Source organism: Solanum verrucosum, unplaced genomic scaffold (assembly GCF_900185275.1).
Source record: "Solanum verrucosum unplaced genomic scaffold, falcon-dt-bn FXZP01000211.1, whole genome shotgun sequence".
Classification (NCBI taxonomy): Eukaryota; Viridiplantae; Streptophyta; class Magnoliopsida; order Solanales; family Solanaceae; genus Solanum; species Solanum verrucosum.
Window position 1 is genome coordinate 224885 of NW_026020041.1, and position 13167 is coordinate 238051.

General features: G+C 34.1%; 1 pseudogene; it reads left to right on the forward strand.

The window, feature by feature from the left end:
* The first annotated feature begins 9894 nt into the window (after positions 1-9894).
* On the forward strand, positions 9895-11222 carry LOC125821660 (uncharacterized; annotated as a pseudogene).
* Positions 11223-13167: the final 1945 nt, after the last annotated feature.

The window sequence follows — 13167 nt, forward strand, 5'->3', positions numbered from 1 at the left end:
CATAAAAAAAACTAGAAACATAAAGTCCTTATCCTCGACATATGAGGACATACCAAAAGAGGTCTTCAGAGAAGTCTAATCCCAAGATTCACTATGGAGAATCAAATAGAGTACCAATCCCTACACTTCATAAGAGTAAAGAAATATGTGTTAGCACACAGAAGTGTACTAAGTATGATGACCATGCAAAAAAAATGCTTTAAAAGGGACATTTTGTTGAAAGTCATGTTTTATGCCATTGAGTAAAAATATCATGAACATTGACACAAGAGGCATAATATAAGTCACAGCCAACATACAAAGTCACATAATTCACATTTTGACAAAAATCACATATAACCCTTTACCTACACCTTGAGACTCCACCTCAAGTAACCCTCAAGTTATACCTTGTGCAATGTATGGATAGCGTCCCATACCACCACCCACACTAAGGCACCACCTTAAGGTCACCAAAAGTAAACTGACCATTCAAGCTTTCCACCTTTACACAATAAAACATATAAGAGACATAACATCACATGAATCACATCATCACATTGAGACCAAACCTAAGACAACTCTAAGTCATACTTGTGCAATGTGCAAGTAGCATCCCATACTACTACTCACACTAAGTACTCCTTTGAAGTCACCCTATACAAGGCACATTCACATACAATAAGTCATGACAAGGAAGTACTGATAATACAATCCAAGTATAGCATGCATTCTTACATTTAAGCATATAGGCTTTTAAGATTGAACATTTTTCATTAGCTTCATCACATTAAGAGCAACTTCATTCATTAGACATTAGATCAACAATCTCATAAACATCATCATCAGAGCCCATTCATTCAATTATCATTGTAAGGAGCACACCGTGACCTCTCTAAAATGCCTACTTGTGCAATGCATAGTTGGCGTCCCATTCGACCACCTACACTAAGTAGTACATCCTTAAGAAGCCATAGTTCTTTAACATTCTTTGTGAGGGTAAACCTTAACCGACATAGACCATAAGAGCTTGACATGGAATCCCAATGTCACCCTCACCGAATAAAGGGATTCCTACTTGCCTATGGTAGGACCATCGTTTGTTTAGCCTTAAGTGGATCCAGTAGCTTGACCTATGTGGGAACATAGTTTATGGGATATGGAGATTGCTACTAGATACCCTACCTCGACTAACATATGAGTATCCATCTCAAGAGATTGCTACTAAGTGCCCCACCTCAACTCACGTATGAGAACCCATCTCAATCCATATCCACTCGGTGCATGGCATTATTCCCCATGGAGTATTGACATTCATTACATCATTCATTAAGGGATAAGAGATTGTTACTATATACCCCGCCTCAACTAACGTATGGGCATCCATCTCAAACCCAACATTCATTAAAAAGGATAGGGATTGTTACTAGATACTCCGCCTCAACTAACGTATGGGCATCCATCCCAACCCAATATTCATTCGTTGGAAAGCTCATAGATTCAAAGATGAGTATAGCCTTTCACCTAAGAACCCCCTTATTGTGAGAAAGTCCTTTCAGAAAAAGTCATTAACATTCATTAGAGTACAATATGAGAATAGCCTTTCAAATTGACTCAACATTCATTAAATTTCATTCATTCATTCATGTGTGTGTGTATGTGAGAATAGCCTTTCACATAATCACCATCATTAACAAGTGTTAATAGAGAGATATATTCAATCCTAATACAATTAGCTTCTTAACATGATCATCTTTCATTCATTTAGATCACACACATGCTTTACATCACATTCATATATACAACATCATGAAAATACTCCAATTCATCAATATATGCCTTCAAGGCCATGATCGCAATGTACATAGTAAGTAAACACCTCCACATTTCAAGTGGATCAATAATTCAAGCACAATTCTACACATAAATCCATCATTATTCACTCATAAACAACAAAACCACTTCATAAGGTCAAATTTAGGAATTTAAAGAAAATCATGGGTTCATAGAGTGTTTTCAACTTAAATCATAAATTAAAAATCAACAAAATCATAATTTGTCATTTGAAACTGTTTGATGCAAGAACCCATGAGATTAAGTAGAACTTAGGGTTTTTTGTGAAACTTGAAAACTTCTTTGAAATTGACTCTAGGGAGAAATCAAACCATAGATGAAGTATCACCATACCTTTACTAAGATTCCGCAGGCAATTTGATGGAGAAATGCATTAGAAACACCAAACCCTAGCTTTAATGGCTCTCCTCTTCTTCTTTTCTAATGGAGGAATTCTAGTGAGGGAAATATTTGAGAGGAGAGGGGTCTCTTTTTTATTCTATTTGGAGTGACTTAAATGAAAGGATTTATGTCTTAAAGGGTCTTATAGTAGCTAGGAATGGAATTGAATAATAGGGACTTAACTTTGGAAAATAACCAAGGACCCTTAAAGTTGTAACTTAAAAATTCTTCCCGTGCCTGTCCAAGCTCGCCCTTTGGACACTTGGGCTCACTAAGTGCACTAGGCGACTTGCCAAGTGCACCCTTGGCTTGCCCTTTGTTCCAGATATCTCACTAAATGGGCTGGTCGTTGGGCGATTGGAGGGGGCCAATGGGTGACACGCTAACCAGCTTGGCGAGCTACCCCTTAGATCACCCTTTGGTCCAGTACCTAGGCCAAATGGGCAGTCCACTAGGCGAGAACAAGAGTCCAAGGGTGAGTCACCCAACCCTTTGGGCGATCAAGTACACCCATCGCCAGACAGCCCCTGAACGAACAATTTTTCTTTCACTCTAATTTGCCAGCCTAGGTCCTTACTTCCTTGCACCCTAGGCCTCTTCCTTGCTCAAATAAGTTCTTAAATAGCTTAGACATCAACCTAAAGTTACACTAACCCAAACATTAAGGCTCTAGTTCAACCTACCATTTTCCAAGTCTTTATAAGTGCGGGCTTTCAAACATCCTAGGACACTTAAACCTAGTGCACTGATACCAAGTTTGTCAGGCTCGGACCTACCCCCGAGACGCAGACATGGGACATAGGATCATAAGTGACCCCAAGTTAACCCTACTGGCATGACATGACCATACTAAGAATAATAATAACTGATGCGGAAGCTTAATATCATGAAAACGAAAGTGATGGAGAATACCCATTCTAAAACTGAATATATCAAATCAGAGAGTTTAATACAAGAGAAATATCAACTCAAATACTAAGCTGAATCTAACTATGTCTGATCAAAGCCTCTAACTGACTAGAAGTACTAGGACATACCTTAGCTAAATCTAGTAAAAACTGAAACTCAAAGACTGAAATACTGAAGTAAATAAGATAAGTATTGTCCTTGGAGAATGAGCACTCACCACTGATGCTGTTGAGCTAGAGATCGGGAACCGATCTATACATGATCTGGAAGCTGAGAACCTGAACCTACATCACGAGAAGATATAGTGCAGAGTATGTGTCAGTACTTGAGAGGTACTGAGCATGCAGGATAGAGTAAAGCTAAAATAACATATAACTGACCAAGCAATAAAGCAAGGATATAAACTGAACACGATATAGATAGTGATTGCTGAACTAACTTAATACTAAGACCACTTTTATAACATGCTAATACTTAAAACTGATTGTACTGAAATGTGGTCAATGCAATAGAGTCTGACTGAACTATGAGAGCTACTAATAACCAACATGAAACCACATGAGCTGAATGTGGAGTCCAATGTATACGCCCCGTCGAAAGGACCAAATACACCCAGCCAAAGATGTAGAGGTATGCGGGAGTGATCACTAAAATGATGCCCACAGAGGGGACTTACAACCTACATGGCTCGTAGTTTTAAAACTATATAGGTGACTGACCCTATTCCAACTCGGTATTATGCTACTCCCAATAGATTAAATAATTAACACATTAACATTGAATTTTTGTAATATACTAGATAGTTCAAAAATGACATGCAAACTGAGAATGCAACAATTATGATTGATAATGTGACATTCTTAAATTGAAGCATGTGTATATTTGTAATAACTGAATGATCTGACCTAACATGCATAATTCATGAACTAACGAATATATACAACTATGGTTCTGAATATCATATGAGAAACTAAGTAATAACATGATAATCTGATTTGGAACATTAAATTAACTAGTTCATGATAATCTGCTGAAGTTCTAGAAACCCTAGGCCCAAATAATAATAGGGAATCAAGAATCTGATTGAATTCTAGGGACCTAATGGGCGAAAGGAACCCACTAGTGAAATCCCACATAGTTGGTGATGAATTCCCTGAAGAAATCCTTCGATTTCAAAGCTGGAACTGGAGGAAACTTGGTGCCTTCTTGAACTAGGGTTCTTGACTTCTTTCTCCTCTTAACTTTTTAACTTTCTAAGTTTTGATGAATGATTTGACTTAGGTAAGTTCTAGTTATATTTCTAGGCTAAAACCAACCAAAACAATGTAGTTTAGAGCTCCAACGAAATAGGAAAAGACCAAAAGACCCCTGACTTAACTGATGTCGGACTGACCGACGGACCATCGATGGACTAACGGTCCATGCTGGTGAGCCATCTATCGTGACGGAAGCTTGGTTACTGGGGCCTGATCCACGGACCGAGGCCTGGCCTATGGACCGTAGGTTTGGCCGTGGGTCAGCACTTAGCCGTTTTTCCTGGGGCTTCTGGGAGGAGGGTCGCAGGTGCGAACCACAGACCTACAGGATGGACTGTGGGTCCTCCTACGGTCCGTGGATGGTGCCCGTGGGTGCTACCTACAACAACTAAAAACTGCAATCTTGTTTGTTCTAGTATGCGGGGTGTTACACTTTTCATGCCAATGCACCAATTACGAGCAGTTATAATTGAATACATGATTTTTTGTAGCATATTTACTTTAGGTGTAAAAGTACAAATAATATTTAAATATAATGTTATCATACATGTATATAACAAATAAGACTGTCATAGAGAGGGTTTGACTAAATTATTATTATTATTATTTTAAAAATAATTGCATTTAATATCAACAAACTCATTTTACTAGAAAAACACACATATTCAAGGCGTGTAATAGTGGAGTAACATCCACTGGTAGTGTGTTCGAAAATTCCACAGTGTAGTCATTTCTCGAGAGTAGAGGTCTATGTAGAACACACATATTGAAGATAAAAAATATATATTTAAATTTTAAGTAATGAACGAAAATCCATGACAACAACATCCTCTCCCCAGCCTATGGTTGTAGGATAGAAAAACACTAGTTTAGGATGAATGAGCATATATAAAGAAAAAAATATTTACTTAATTTAAAAATTGTTAGTGAAGAAAATTTAAATTATGAAACCAAGCGTGATCAAGCAATTTAGGATAAAATGAGCATATATGAAAAAAAATAATACTAAATCTGTAAAAAGTTAATGAAGAAAAATTGAATTTAAATTTAAATTTATGAAGTAAGAGTGATCAGGTAATTTAGGACAGAATAAGTATATATATGAATAACTATATTTTGAAAATAATTTGAAAATATTTCAATTATTTTAAGTTTTTTTTCCACTTCGATTGATTGATTTGAATTTTTATCGATTTATGAACACTCCTATGAGGGAGTAGGTGGAAGAGAAATTGATTATAAGATATAATAATTTGGTACATAACGTGATATCAAAATTAAAATCATGCAATACCAATACCATGGATTTTTTTATAGTTACATTAAATTATACTACTTTATTATGGTTAAGTAAAAATTAAAGATATAATCTTTATTAATTAATCATTATTAGCAGTAAAAATGTAAGTTATGATATGTTTCATGTATTTTTAGAGTTGGTAAAAACACCGAATACGCATAATCTTTATCAAAATATTGTTGTGTCATTAGAACCTCAACCCTTTTATGTTAAATTTTGTTTGGTTACATCTAAGATTCCTTAATTATTACTAATTGTCCATTAATGGTGTCATTCAAAGTTAATATTAGGTTTCTCCGCTTATTAATAATGTAAATTATTGAAATCTTAAATCATGTTTGACCATGTAAATACTTTACACACTATTGATAAATAAAATTAATTCTCAAAATACATGTGATCAAGTAATTTAGGACAAAGAAAGTATATATATGAATAATATTCTATTTACTAACCTTTGACCATAAATTTAATTAATCAATGTTTTTTTATCGTTTATTCCATTCTAGCAGGACCAATAAACAACTACTAACTTATGACATCTCATTTAAGATTCTTTAACAAGAATCTCGTTAAATAACACAGTCAATTCAGCTAGACATAATAAATTTTTTTCGTAAACCGCATTGTATAGAATTACTCATCACACTTATATATAAACCCTTGAGCTTTCTCTTCATCTCACTTGTCAAATTTCAGTGTTTGAAAATATATCAAAACACTGAACTAAAAACCCTCTCTAATTGATTTGGCCGGAATTCATTCCGGAGAATTCATTGGTGAGCTGCGATTGAGGTGAACTACTATGCCAAAAACTCCTTCACTTTGCTTAATTCATTAATTATGCGGGAATTTATCATATAGAATTCCCCAGTGATAATCTCTTCTTTCTTTGTTTTTAAATCTCTTCTTTCTAATTAACAAATGTATCATAGGAACTTTCTCGTTTAAAAGTTTTAAAATATGAAAAAAGGAAGTAACTTTTTTGTTTATTTACTTATTTTAGAGAAATAATTTTAGTGATAATTATGTACTTAGCATATCTACATGTAAGAATCATTTATTTATTTATTTTTATTCTTCAATATATTTTGTGCTATGTTTGGCTGTATTTTCGATAATTGAGTTTTCAGGTTGAGAGTGAGATTCTCTCTTTTTTTACATTATTTTTTATTAGATTCCCATAATTTATTTTAATTGTTTTATTTTCATTTTTTGCTTTGATTGAAGTAACAGATCTTAGTACTCATAAAGCTCGATACTTGCTATTTAGTGTTGGAGCACTGCATCTGAAATACTTAAAATGGTAAAGTTTTCGATTTGAATTGTTTCAACATTTATTCTGTTGCACTAGAAATTTTTTAAAATGTTGTAAGGTTATGGTAAAATTGACAATAAATCTTTCTTTCTTTGATTTATGTTCCTTTTTTCAATCTCTAGTGTATGCTTTAATTTGATTTGTGTTCTTCTTTTTCTTTTTGCTTTTTTGCAATCTGTAACATGTGCTTTGATTTGTTCTTATTTCACCTACCCTGTGTTTTAAGATTAATGTTTTTTATGTTGAGAAATTGTTATGGTTCAATCCAAATACAATTAATTGAGAGTCAGTTGTTGTACTAGTATTTCGTTCTGCATACTGATTCTTGACATGGATATACTTTGGCTCCTCCTTGACTTGTAAAGGGTACCTTATCAAAGGCAATACTAGAATTTCTAGAAGGTGCACTACTTATAAAGTAAAAAATAATTATTAAATTTTAAATTAGTGTGGTAAAAATTAATTGGTTCAATTATTGAAAAGATAGCTTCATCTTTTCTATTTAGTCATTTGTGTTTATTGATTTCCCCTTGTCTTCTTCATCAGTAGAGATCGGGTCAAATCTTCCAATCTAGGGTTATTCATTTATAATTGCAGTAGAAAACCTTTTTCAAAGTAGCATGAAGTATTTGTGCCTTTATATGCCTTCTCCAAAAGAAGATTTTCGGTGAAACTCGAATAGCCTTAATAATTTCTTTTCCATTCTTTGATAACTTTTTGTATTATCTTTCTAGTCTTTCCAGAGTAATTTTCCTGTGGTGCTTAATGATGTTGATGCTCTAACTGGTTGAGAGATGAGTAGTGGAACTTCCTTGAGTATCGAACAGAAGTGCACCCATCAATCTTTAGGCAGTGAAATTATTACAAGTGAAACAAGTTGTTTCTTTAATCCTCCTCAAAATAATGTTTTGTCTCATGCTTGGAATGAACCTAGTGATCTGAGTGCTAGAAATAGTGACATAAGTCATCTCCTTCTTCAAAATAATTATCTTTTGGCTTGTGTTTGGGAAGATTTTGCAAGTGGATGTACAAGTGATTATCCTTTTCTTGTGCGAAAATTTTCAAATACTGGAGAAGATAGAATAAATGCTACATCTCTAGGACATGGAATTGGAAACGTCATTTCGATGGTGGACAACTCTGCAAAGGGAAAAAACCCTATCAATCCTATAGACAACACAATCAACAATGTGAAAGTTGATAAGGAAATTGGTGTTGCCTCTAGGATTCCGAATCCTAATAAGGGATGTGATGAGTGATTTCTGCATTGGCAAGCCGCGTCTAGTACTAGAAGTGTAATTCCACCTAAAAGGTTGGATGATTACTTTTGAGAAGGAAGAAAGTCACGTGAGCAAGCCTAGAGTTAGTAATGGAATTGGTATAGAAGTTTGAGAAGATGGGTAGGAAGGGATAAGGAAGTTAATTAATTATGATATTGAATATTCTCGTCTCCTTTTAGACTCCTAGTTTAGTTTTCAAGTGTATTTTCCTGTATTGTAATTCCTTGCAATTGCCTTTGTTGTGTTTTATTGTATTTCGTAAAACATATTACTAATATATATATCAGTGTTCTTATTGTGAAATTGTGAGTTGTTGCAATAACCCATTTTGCCACCCCTGTTACTATTATATTCTATCAAACTCATTTCTTGGTCTTGTATTGCAAAACCTTACAAAGCTACAGTTATTATCATTCATTCTCTTTAATTTTCTCTTATCATAATTAAGTCTCTCCAGATTCAAGAAGTACAAAAAAACAAGTCTTCATTTATGCATAATTAGTGTTGTTTTTCAGTTGACTAACTTTTCGCCAATCCTTTTCAAAGAATATCACTCGGAGGGAATAGTGTCCGCTAGTAGTGATGTTTATAGTTACGAAATTATGGTGATGTTTGTTTGTTTTTTAAATAAAGTTGTTTGTACTTCAAAGTGTTGCATTTCCCTCATTTTGTGATTCCAAATTTGAGTGGTTTTGAACCTTGTTTTACTTTAGTAATTGGGTTTTTGGTTCATTAAATTCATCCTCTTACTTTTTTAGCAAAAAATATTCACATCTAAGTAACTATCATGTCTCTGCTCAGTGAGAGGTTCATATTTGGTCTTTTCAACATTTATAAAAGAATACTTGGTTCTTCGAAGCATATTTACTTTAGTTGCAGAAGTGAAAATAAGATTTAAATGTTCATAATCAATATAAACATATCAGATCATACGGTATATCGAGAAGGTGGGCAACAACGACGGAAAAACTACCGACCTAGGGTTTCTAGTGGCTCCTACATAGGCAGTAGCTGCGCAGCTATCATGGCTGCTACGGCGACTGGACGACCTCGTTTTGAGGTTGTCCAACCCGCCCCACCACCCCAAACCACAACATACGCCACCCTTTTCAATTCCAATACTATAAATCCTAAACAATCTGCCCTAATTAACTCAAAAACAACCATAAAATGATCGAACATGGATTACATCAAGCAGCGGTGTTTAAATTATCTCATGGTGCACCAGATTTGAAGATATTGAGGTCAATTTTATCAAAACATCTTGGTACCAAGGGAAATTGTTTAATTGGCTTACTTGCTCCAAAATAAATTTTGTTAATGTTTGATCAATATGAAGATTATGTATTAGATTTATCTCGCTCAGTTAATTATCTTCTCTACAATGGAGAGGAGCACCAATGTAGGGGTTTTCCATGGTCCATTGGATATAACCATAAGGAGGAAACGACATTAGCTGTGGTTTGGATTTCTTTACAGAACTTATATCCAGATTTGTTTGCAAAGAAGTCTTTGTTGTCTATAGCATCAGCAGTTGGGAAACCAATAGCTATAGATAAAGCTACTCAAATACAGTCAAGAACTAGCATGAATAGGGTCAAGGTTATACTTGATCTAATGGAAAAGCTTCCAAATCGTATAAGGTTGCAGTTTGTGGATGGAAAATCAGGTAAGTTGATCGAGGTTTTTCAGGAGATTGTATATGATAATCTACCTTTGTATTGCAATTATTGTAAGCACCAAGGTCATGATGAAGATAGTCGTCGTTTGATCTAGAAAAGAAATCAAAATAGCAAACAAATTGATGATACCATTGAAGTTGCTTTAAAAGGTACTACCGATAGTGAAAAGTATCTAGGCGATGCGAGAGAAATATTAAAATGAAAAAATAAAGATTGTAGATGTCGATCAAAGTAAAGCTACTTCTTTAGATCAACAATTGGTTGCTTCCACTTCCGAGCAAAATCGTGTAGACTCAGTGGATGTTGATACAAGTAATATTGGTGTTGAAACAACTACCGAAAACAAAGGTGATTGCAATAACCAACATGTTGTAACTAATGAGGTGCAATCAAAAGAATTTGGGCTGAATTTGATGTCTAATGCAACTAAAAATGCAGGGGGGACACCAAGAGTTTGGGTTGATGCACCGCGAGTTGGTTCAGGGCAAAAAATAATGGATTTAGGAAAAAAATTAATGGATACATCTGATGTTAAAGATGCTGAAAATAATGGGCAGCATGTTTTGCAAGTTGAAAATGAGAATCCAACTAAAAACTGGACACTGGTTGCACACAAAAAATCAAATAGTAGTCGGATTCTTTCCCCGACTGGTCAAAATAATTCTTCATGTAGTGAAAAGGGTTCGACAAAGAATTTTCATGACATTGAGAAGAGGCAAGATACTAGTAATGCCTCAAGAGACCTATTATGTTTGAATAGCTTTGATGCTTTATTGAAGACTATTGGAAAGAAAATACGGTTAATAGAGAATGACAATGATTTGATCCAAGAAAAAACAAGTCCAACCACCTGCTTTGAATAGCAAATTAAGTCCATAAGCTCTCATATGTGTGCCTAAATATGTGTTTGCAAAGAAGAATGAGTCAAGGGCCTTACTGTCAAATACAATTCATTTGGGCGAGGATTCTCATGATGCAGATGGAGTGGATTTGGGTGAGGATTCTCTTGATGAAGATGAGGAAGACAATATGCTGGACATATGATTTGATAGAGTGGCTAGGGAAAGGGATATATCACCTAGGCAATAAAGAAATGGAAGCAACAAAAGAAAAAAGAAGTCATATGGGAGGCAACATAGTTGGGACGGTAAAATGACTGAGGAATTTGTTCCAAGGCAACTACCGATGTGATAGGCAAAGCAAAACCATTTGACAGTATCAATTGGTTCAAATAGATCCAATAAATCTATAAAGAAGATATGAATCATCAAGTGTTGTTGGATAGGTTTGAAGAAGAAGACAAGAGAAAAATACTTCAAGTTACTTTTGATGGGCAATCAATCTTTTTTAATTCATGTTTTTATAATAGAAAGTTTGAGGCTGGTAACTCAACTTTCTTCTTGATTGGCATATTCTTACATTATTTAAGCATCCTCATTTGTAATATCATCATGGAGTATATTACAAATTCTGTGATGATAAAAAAATATTTAGTTCTCTCTAGCTCTTATTTTCTTCATGCTTGTTAGGTAATAGAAGTTAGGTACTTCATTAGGATTAGTGAGGTAAGGCCTATCCCCCCTTGCTTGTACTTGTCCCTATTGATTTTTTTATGTTTAATAAAAGACCACAGGACACTATCTAGTGGTAAATTTTCTTTAAAAGAAAAGGAAAATAATATTTAAATATAATTTTATCATATTTGTATAACAGTCAGTCACATAAAAGACAAAAGATCTAACAGCAAACAAGAATATCATAGAGTGGTTTTGACTAAATTATTAGCTTTTTTAAATTAAAAAAAAAAGTTTGCATTTAATATCAATAAACTCATTTTACTAGAAAAGCACACATATTCTAAGTGTGTTATAGTGGAGTAACTTCCACTGGTAGTGTGTTTGAAAATTCCACTTTGTTGTTATTTATCAAGAACATAGGTCTATGTAGAATGCACATATTGAAGAGAAAAAAAGTATATGTTTAAACTAATGAACAAAAATTCATGACAACGGCATCTTCTCCCCAACCTATGGTTATAGGAGTGTCAAACACGAGTTTAGGATAAATGAGCATATAAGAAGAAAAAAAATATTTACTACATCTTATAAATTTTGTTAGTAAATAAAATTTAAATTATGAAACCGAGCGTGATCAAGCAATTTAGAATAAAATGAGCATATTAAAAAAAAGTACTAAATATTGAAAAAGTTAATGAAGAAAAATTGAATTTAAATTTAAATTCTTAAAATAAGTGTGGTCGGGTAATTTAGGACAGAATAAGTATATGAAAATTTTTATTTTTACTAATCTTTCACTATAATATTTAATAAACAAAGGGTAAGTTCTCATATGTGTCATGTATTTGCTGATTTGATGTGAATGCACGACATACACACTTTATTTTATAAAAATATTGTTTCATTATTAAAATCTTAAGCGTTTATTTTAAATTTCACTTTTGGACCTAAATCCTTTCATTTAAGTCACTCCAAATGGAATAAAAAAGAGACCAACCTCCTCTCAAATATTTCTCTCACTAGAATTCCTCCATTTGAGAAGAAAAAGAAGGGAGACATTGAAGTTAGGGTTTGGTGTTTCCAAGGCGTTTCTCCATCAAATTGCTTGGGGAATCTTAGTAAAGGTATGGTGATACTTTATCTAGGGTTAGCTTTCACCCTAGAGTCAATTTCAAAGAAGTTTCAATGTTTTTAAGTTTCACAAAAAAACCCTAAGTTTTACTCTATCTCATGGGTTCTTGCATCAAACATTTTCAAATGATAAATTTTGATTTTTTTATGTTTAATTGATGATTTAAGTTGAAAATACTCTATTAACCCATGATTTTCTCTAAATTCCTAAATTTGAGTTGAGGTGGGGCACTTAGTAGCAATCTCTATAGATGGATACTGATATGTTAGTTGAGGCGGGGTATCTAGTAGCAATCTCCCTATCCCATAAACTATGTGCCCACATAGGTCTAGCTAGTGGATCCACTTAAGGCTAAACAAACGATGGTCCTACCTTAGGCAAGTAGAAATCCCTTTATCCGGTGAGGGTGACATTGGGATTCCATGTCAATATCTCATGGTCTATGTCGGTTAAGGATTTCCCTCACAAAGAATGTTAATGAACTATGGTTTCTTAAGGATGTACTACTTAGTGTAGGTGGTGGAATGTGACGCCATCTATGCATTGCACAAGTTAAGCA